The sequence below is a fragment of the Uranotaenia lowii genome, chromosome 3 (genome assembly GCF_029784155.1).
Source record: "Uranotaenia lowii strain MFRU-FL chromosome 3, ASM2978415v1, whole genome shotgun sequence".
Classification (NCBI taxonomy): domain Eukaryota; kingdom Metazoa; phylum Arthropoda; class Insecta; order Diptera; family Culicidae; genus Uranotaenia; species Uranotaenia lowii.
Window position 1 is genome coordinate 21,313,239 of NC_073693.1, and position 8,465 is coordinate 21,321,703.

Here is an 8,465-nt window from a genome sequence, read left to right on the forward strand (position 1 = left end):
AGAGTGAAGATTTCAAGTGGCTTCGCATCCATGCCCCACCCCCAACAAACTAAGCTCAGAGGACACTCTCGATGAGTATCTATTTTCTACCGACACGCCGCCGTCCTACTTATATGAAAATGAAATTATGGCCAAAAGTGCAATTAGAAGAGGAAACTTGCTACGTGTGGTCGGCCACGTGGCAGATTCTCGATTCTATTCAACGATGAGACTCCAGGCCAGGAACTCCCGAGAGTGGTGATGATGTTTGTTTTATTTCACAATTTCCTTCTGCCGTTCGTTCGAACTTTTAGTGCTTTAGATGGAGTGACGACGATCCATAATTGTGTTTTTTTGCTCGTCCGTTCATTCGTTTATGCATTCAAGTGGTTTGATCGAGTGAAAGGAGAAAAAAGAATGCTGCTGCTCCTGTCATGTTAATGTAATTATGGTTTGTTTATGGAATTATTTTCCCACGTGCATCACCTCAAACGAAAAAACCAACCCCAACAAGGATTTGAAGCCACAATTTCATTTCAAATCAAATCGATGTCGAAACGAGCATGAACGTTGTTGATAATCACAAGGGAATTTAATTCCCTCCCCCTCCCCCTGAAAAATGACAATAACGCAGGCTCACGTTCCCCTAACAATAAACATTAAATATTCAATGAACAAAATAATGCCCCCAGAATGGCAAAATTAAAAAGACTGAGAAAATTATCAAAAAAAGAAAAATAACAGTATTGAAATATTTAAAAATATTTTATAAAAAAATGGAAAAAATGACAAAAATTTTAAACGTTTTAAAAAATTGACAAAAATGCGAAAACGCAAAAAAAAAAGAGAAATTGACTAACGAAAAAAAATTGACGAAATATGCGAAATTTTAACAGATTGACAAAAATGACTCAATTGACAAAATTGAAAAAAATGAAAAAATCATAAAATTGACAATAATGACATAATTGACAAAAATGACCAAAATAACAAAAAGGACGAAATTGAAAAAAATGACAAAATTGACAAAATTGACATAATTGACAAAATTGACCGAATTGACAAAATTGACAAAATTGACAAAATTGACAAAATTGACAAAATTGACAAAATTGACCAAATTGACAAAATTTACCAAATTGACAAAATTGACCAAATTGACCAATTTGACAAAAATGACAAAAATGCCAAAAATGACAAAAATTGACAAAAGTTACAAAATTTCAAAAATTACAAAAATGACAAAAATTACAAAAATTATAAAAATTGATTTACAAAACTAACAAAGATGACAAATATTACAAAAATTACAAAAGTTACAAAATGACAAAAATGACAAAAATGACAAAAATGACAAAAATGACAAAACTGACAAAAATGACAAAAATTACAAAAATTACAAAAATGACATAAATTACAAAAATTACAAAAATTACAAAAATTACAAAAATTACAAAAATTACAAAAATGACAAAAAATGACAAAAATGACAAAAATGACAAAAATGACAAAAATGTCAAAAATGACAAAAATGACAAAAATGACAAAAATGACAAAAATGACAAAAATGACAAAAATGACAAAAATGACAAAAATGACAAAAATGACAAAAATGACAAAAATGACAAAAATGACAAAAATGACAAAAATGACAAAAATGACAAAAATGACAAAAATGACAAAAATGACAAAAATGACAAAAATGACAAAAATGACAAAAATGACAAAAATGACAAAAATGACAAAAATGACAAAAAAGACAAAAATGACAAAAATGACAAAAATGACAAAAATGACAAAAATGACAAAAATGAGAAAAATGAGAAAAATGAGAAAAATGAGAAAAATGACAAAAATGACAAAAATGACAAAAATGACAAAAATGACAAAAATGACAAAAATGACAAAAATGACAAAAATGACAAAAATGACAAAAATGACAAAAATGACAAAAATGACAAAAATGACAAAAATAACAAAAATGACAAAAATGACAAAAACGACAAAAATTACAAAAATTTCAAAAATTACAAAAATTACAAAAATTACAAAAATTACAAAAATGACAAAAAATGACAAAAATGACAAAAATGACAAAAATGTCAAAAATGACAAAAATGACAAAAATGACAAAAATGACAAAAATGACAAAAATGACAAAAATGACAAAAATGACAAAAATGACAAAAATGACAAAAATGACAAAAATGACAAAAATGACCAAAATGACCAAAATGACAAAATTGACAAAATTGACAAAATTGACAAAATTGGCAAAATTGACAAAATTGACAAAATTGACAAAATTGACAAAATTTACAAAATTGACAAAATTGACAAAATTGACAAAATTGACAAAATTGACAAAATTGACAAAATTGACAAAATTGACAAAATTGACAAAATTGACAAAATTGACAAAATTGACAAAATTGTCAAAATTGACAAAAATTGACAACATTGACAAAATTGACAAAATTGACAAAATTGACAAAATTGACAAAATTGACAAAATTGACAAAATTGACAAAATTTACAAAATTGACAAAATTGACAAAATTGACAAAATTGACAAAATTGACAAAATTGACAAAATTGACAAAATTGACAAAATTGACAAAATTGACAAAATTGACAAAATTGACAAAATTGACAAAATTGACAAAATTGACAAAATTGACAAAATTGACAAAATTGACAAAATTGACAAAATTGACAAAATTGACAAAATTGACAAAATTGACAAAATTGACAAAATTGACAAAATTGACAAAATTGACAAAATTGGAAAAATTGACAAAATTGACAAAATTGACAAAATTGACAAAATCGACAAAATTGACAAAATTGACAAAATTGACAAAATTGACAAAATTGACAAAATTGACAAAATTGACAAAATTGACAAAATTGACAAAATTGACAAAATTGACAAAATTGACAAAATTGACAAAATTGACAAAATTGACAAAATTGACAAAATTGACAAAATTGACAAAATTGACAAAATTGACAAAATTGACAAAATTGACAAAATTGACAAAATTGACAAAATTGACAAAATTGACAAAATTGACAAAATTGACAAAATTGACAAAATTGACAAAATTGACAAAATTGACAAAATTGACAAAATTGACAAAATTGACAAAATTGACAAAATTGACAAAATTGACAAAATTGACAAAATTGACAAAATTGACAAAATTGACAAAATTGACAAAATTGACAAAATTGACAAAATTGACAAAATTGACAAAATTGACAAAATTGACAAAATTGACAAAATTGACAAAATTGACAAAATTGACAAAATTGACAAAATTGACAAAATTGACAAAATTGACAAAATTGACAAAATTGACCAAAATGACAAAATTGACAAAATTGACAAAATTGACAAAATTGACAAAATTGACAAAATTGACAAAATTGACAAAATTGACAAAATTGACAAAATTGACAAAATTGACAAAATTGACAAAATTGACAAAATTGACAAAATTGACAAAATTGACAAAATTGACAAAATTGACAAAATTGACAAAATTGACAAAATTGACAAAATTGACAAAATTGACAAAATTGACAAAATTGACAAAATTGACAAAATTGACAAAATTGACAAAATTGACAATATTGACAAAATTGACAAAATTGACAAAATTGACAAAATTGACAAAATTGACAAAATTGACAAAATTGACAAAATTGACAAAATTGACAAAATTGACAAAATTGACAAAATTGACAAAATTGACAAAATTGACAAAATTGACAAAATTGACAAAATTGACAAAATTGACAAAATTGACAAAATTGACAAAATTGACAAAATTGACAAAATTGACAAAATTGACAAAATTGACAAAATTGACAAAATTGACAAAATTGACAAAATTGACAAAATTGACAAAATTGACAAAATTGACAAAATTGACAAAATTGACAAAATTGACAAAATTGACAAAATCGACAAAATTGACAAAATTGACAAAATTAACAAAATTGACAAAATTGACAAAATTGACAAAATTGACAAAATTGACAAAATTGACAAAATTGACAAAATTGACAAAATTGACAAAATTGACAAAATTGACAAAATTGACAAAATTGACAAAATTGACAAAATTGACAAAATTGACAAAATTGACAAAATTTACCAAATTGACAAAATTGACGAAATTGACAAAATTGACAAAATTTGCAAAATGACAAAAATGACAAAAATGACAGAAATGACAAAAATGACAAACAAAAAACATTTAAAAAAAACAAAAATAACAAAAATTTTAAAAATTACAAAAGCTAAAAATTTACAAAATGACGAAAATAACAAAAATAACAAAAATTACAAAAATTACATAAATTACAAAAATTACAAAAATTACAAAAATTACAAAAATTACAAAAATTACAAAAATTACAAAAATTACAAAAATTACAAAAATTACAAAAATTACAAAAATTACAAAAATTACAAAAATTACAAAAATTACAAAAATTACAAAAATTACAAAAATTACAAAAAGTACTAAAATTACAAAAATTGCAAAAATTACAAAAATAACAAAAATGACAAAAAATAACAAAAATTACAAAAATTACGAAAATTACAAAAATTACAAAAATTCTAAAAATTATAAAAATAACAAAAAATTACAAAAATTACAAAAATTACACAAATTACAATAATAACAAAAATGTGAAAAATTACAAAAATTACAAAAATTCCAAAAATTTCAAAAATTACTTAAATTTCAAAAATTACAAAAAATTACAAAAATTACAAAAATTACAAAAATTACAAAAATTACAAAAATTACAAAAATTACAAAAATTACAAAAATTACAAAAATTACAAAAATTACAAATATTACAAAAATTACAAAAATTACAAAAATTACAAAAATTACAATAATTACAATAATTACAAAAATGGCAAAAATTACAAAAATTACAAAAATGACAAAAATTACAAAAATTACAAAAATTACAAAAATTACAAAAATTACAAAAATTACAAAAATTACAAAAATTACAAAAATTACAAAAATTACAAAAATTACAAAAATTACAAAAATTACAAAAATTACAAAAATTACAAAAATCACAAAAACATAAAATTTCAAAAATTACAAAAATTACAAAGATTACAAAATGCAAAAATTGCAAAAAATAACAAAAATTACAAAATTTGCAAAAATTACAAAAATTACAAAAGTTACGTAAATTACAAAAATTACAAAAATTACAAAAGACACAAATTAAAATGACAAATTAAATCTTCCATTTAAAGTTTCCAGTTAATAAAAAACTCTAATTAAGACCTATATTTTGAAGGATGAAAGCAAATCGACAACCGTTTTTGTGTCATTACAACATGAGAATATCCTTAATTTCGTTAATTTCGTTGGGGAAATGTCCAACTTTCACCATTTCGTTCCTAAGAAATGGTTTCGAAAAGAAAATCAATGAAGAAGCATTTTGAGTTTTAATTTTCATCATTTTTCCTCTCTCACGTTTGTATGTAGTGTATGCCTATATATTATATTGGCAGCAATCTCGGCTTGGAGCCGGTTTTTTCTCAATCCCATGGTGTATTAATTGAACAACATCAACTTAAATTAATTTATGGGACACACGAGGTTGGTGCAGTTTTCAAAACGATGCAATTAGCTGCTCTTTCTCGAAGCAAAAATCTGACCAGTTCGAAATTGTTTTTATTTTGCTCGTTACATATTTTTTCCATTCGTTTCAAGTTCAGCATTTTGTTCCGTGCAAAATTGGACCAGATTTGTTCCCGAAAAAACTACTTTTCGAGATGGGCATGTTTCATTTCCTGTGGACAAACCCATTGGAAGTGATTTGTTGCAAATTTGTCGAGCATAATTTAAAAATCATTGGCAGTCGGGAATGTCAAGTGCATATCGAAGCAAATCGAAAATGGAGCGTGAGAGCTTGTTTCTTTTGGAAAATGACGCGTCATAAATTAAAAAAAAACTGTGTTCCTGAATTTAGTTGGTTTCTTGTTTTTAACGACGTGGGGAAGATGCTACGGAATATATCGATTGTATTATCAGTAAACTGTGAGACTATTTATAAACACCGACGCTATCATCGCTTTTGTCTTCCACTGCTTATAAATTTTATTTTTTTTTAGTGAATCACTCAGACGTCGCTCGATGCTAGCGGAAAATAGCCTTTCCAACAACCTTCGATAGCTCAGTTGGTAGAGCGGTGGACTGTAGAAGCAGATAAGCGGACAAATTCTACTAGAATTTGACCTATCACTTATCAAGAGTAGTAGTAATCCATAGGTCACTGGTTCAAATCCGGTTCGAAGGATGGATTTTTTTGTAAGTGATTTTTGGATGTCCAACTTAACAGTTAGAAAATTTTCTTTCACACGAATTTTCTGAGAAAATTTCTCGAGTCGATTCCCTAGAGAAGTGAATCGCATTCTCACAGGAAAAATTTCACCCTCGTTGAAGCTCGATAAAGAAACACTTAGGCTGCAATCGAAGCATTGACAAAGTGAGGAGGTGGAAAAACGTGTTTGAGGCGGAATGACGGAGTCCAGATCAAAACAATAATTGTCACCATCACCGGCGACCACCGGAGGAATCAGGAGGGTGGGTTTTAATCGCTTAATAAAAACGGTCTCCCTTCAATCGGGGACTGGCTCGGTGTAAAAATTGAAGCTCACTTTCGTTCGGTGAGAATGGAGATTTTTTCACTTGGATAGGTATTTGAATTTGATGCCTCAGCAACAACGGGAACCTGGAATAATTATGCCAATCCCCGAAACTTCTAACCGGGGGTGAAGGGAACGCCAGAACAACCATCGAATGAATGAACGCGATGTTTTAAGGGAATTAAAAGATTGGCAAACATTGGCTTGTGAAGCAGAAGCAAGGGAGGAATTTTACCGGCCCTGGGGATGTATTTCTGAGATTGATATAAGCTGAGTATTTTTGACTAATCGTGGAAAGCAATACCGGGAAGTGTTCTCACCATACGAAATAATTGGGAAGGAAAATTATCTTGAGCTGATGCTTGCGGTAGCTTCAAGAACTGATGGGAAATTCGAAATGTCAGTTTTCCCAAACAAGTGTAACATTTAAGTCAATATATAAGAAAACCGATTGCCGAGTTCAAATTTATCATCCAGAATTCAGATTAAATATAATATGCATAGCATAGTTAGCATAGCATTGGGTGACTACCAGGGATGGAAAAAAATCTCTTCTAGCGACTTTTGAGCAGGGAGCGACCAACCGTAGGACACATTCAAATCGCCCTAGCAAGCGATACTCTCTGCTCTGTTACTGTTATGTAGGGAGATCTCCGAGAGTGACGAGTTACCACAATCTTAAAAAAGCAAGATAAAAAGAAAGTCCTTGATGAGCGCACTCGCTATGCCTTCCAATATCGTACATACGGATTGTTGTGAGTGGTTGCAACAAAATGCGAATCTCTAAACGTACAGATCCTGACTTAGCCCAGATCGCGATATGTACAACATGCGATCGGATCCCATCATAGCGTTAAGATTGTGATTTTTCGGAAGATTCAAAGAGTAGCTCTTGCTCGCAACAACATTTGTGTGTTGCTTGGTCGTTTGTTTGGAAAAGTACGCAACGGCAATTAATTAGATAAGCCTTGGAATGTAATATAGTAAAAGATGGAAAACAATTCAAACGATGAGGGGGGGTTGGCGGAAGGTTGTGGGTGGAAAACTGGGGGAAAACTGTTGCAAGAAGTAAAAAAATCCACAAAAATGAAAGAAATTTCGAAAAAAATTGAAATAGTTTAAAAAAAAAATTACATTCAGAATCTATTGACTTTATTGACTTTTTTGATATTATGTGTTGAAACGGTGTGCTAAATTTCAGCACTGTTTTTAGACTTCCTTTCTGTTTGATGCCCGATGGTTACCGACGAAATTGCAAGAATAAAATTGCATACAACTCGTTGCAAAAATCGAATTTTTCACCACACGGTAACCCTCGTTAGATAAATCCTCGACTTGTGCTGGAAAATCTACTTTTCGCAACTTGTAGCATAAATAAAAAAAGATATATCTATTTGAAAAAATCATTGAGTTTTCAATTTCTGAACTACACATTTACGTTGGCTTAGGTGCAGAATGTTAGTTACATCATTCTGTTTAAAGATTTCAGAGGCATTTTTTAATTAGTAAAATTTAGCTAAAAACAGTGTTGAAAAGTGCTTCTTTTCAACACTGCTTTTTCCATATCTAATCATTAGTATTGACTGGTTATATGTTATACGCTCCAGGATATTTTTAGTAATTGTAAAAAACTGTTGTTTGTAAATCTTTAAAACTGCAGTTTTTAATTTAACATTTCGATGCTTGATTTTTTTGTAAATGTTTTAAATTCTGTTCCATTTAAATAATACATGGGAACAACATTATCAGTGTCTATGTGAAAACCCTGATAACCTGATTCTATTTA

The 8,465-nt window shown here is 28.1% G+C and overlaps 1 non-coding gene across 1 annotated transcript; it reads left to right on the forward strand.

Annotated features, from left to right (window-relative positions):
- Nucleotides 1–6,196: 6,196 nt before the first annotated feature.
- On the forward strand, nt 6,197–6,330 carry Trnay-gua (transfer RNA tyrosine (anticodon GUA)). The gene is made up of 2 exons: nt 6,197–6,233; nt 6,295–6,330. It is a non-coding gene; the product is annotated as a tRNA-Tyr (tRNA).
- Nucleotides 6,331–8,465: the final 2,135 nt, after the last annotated feature.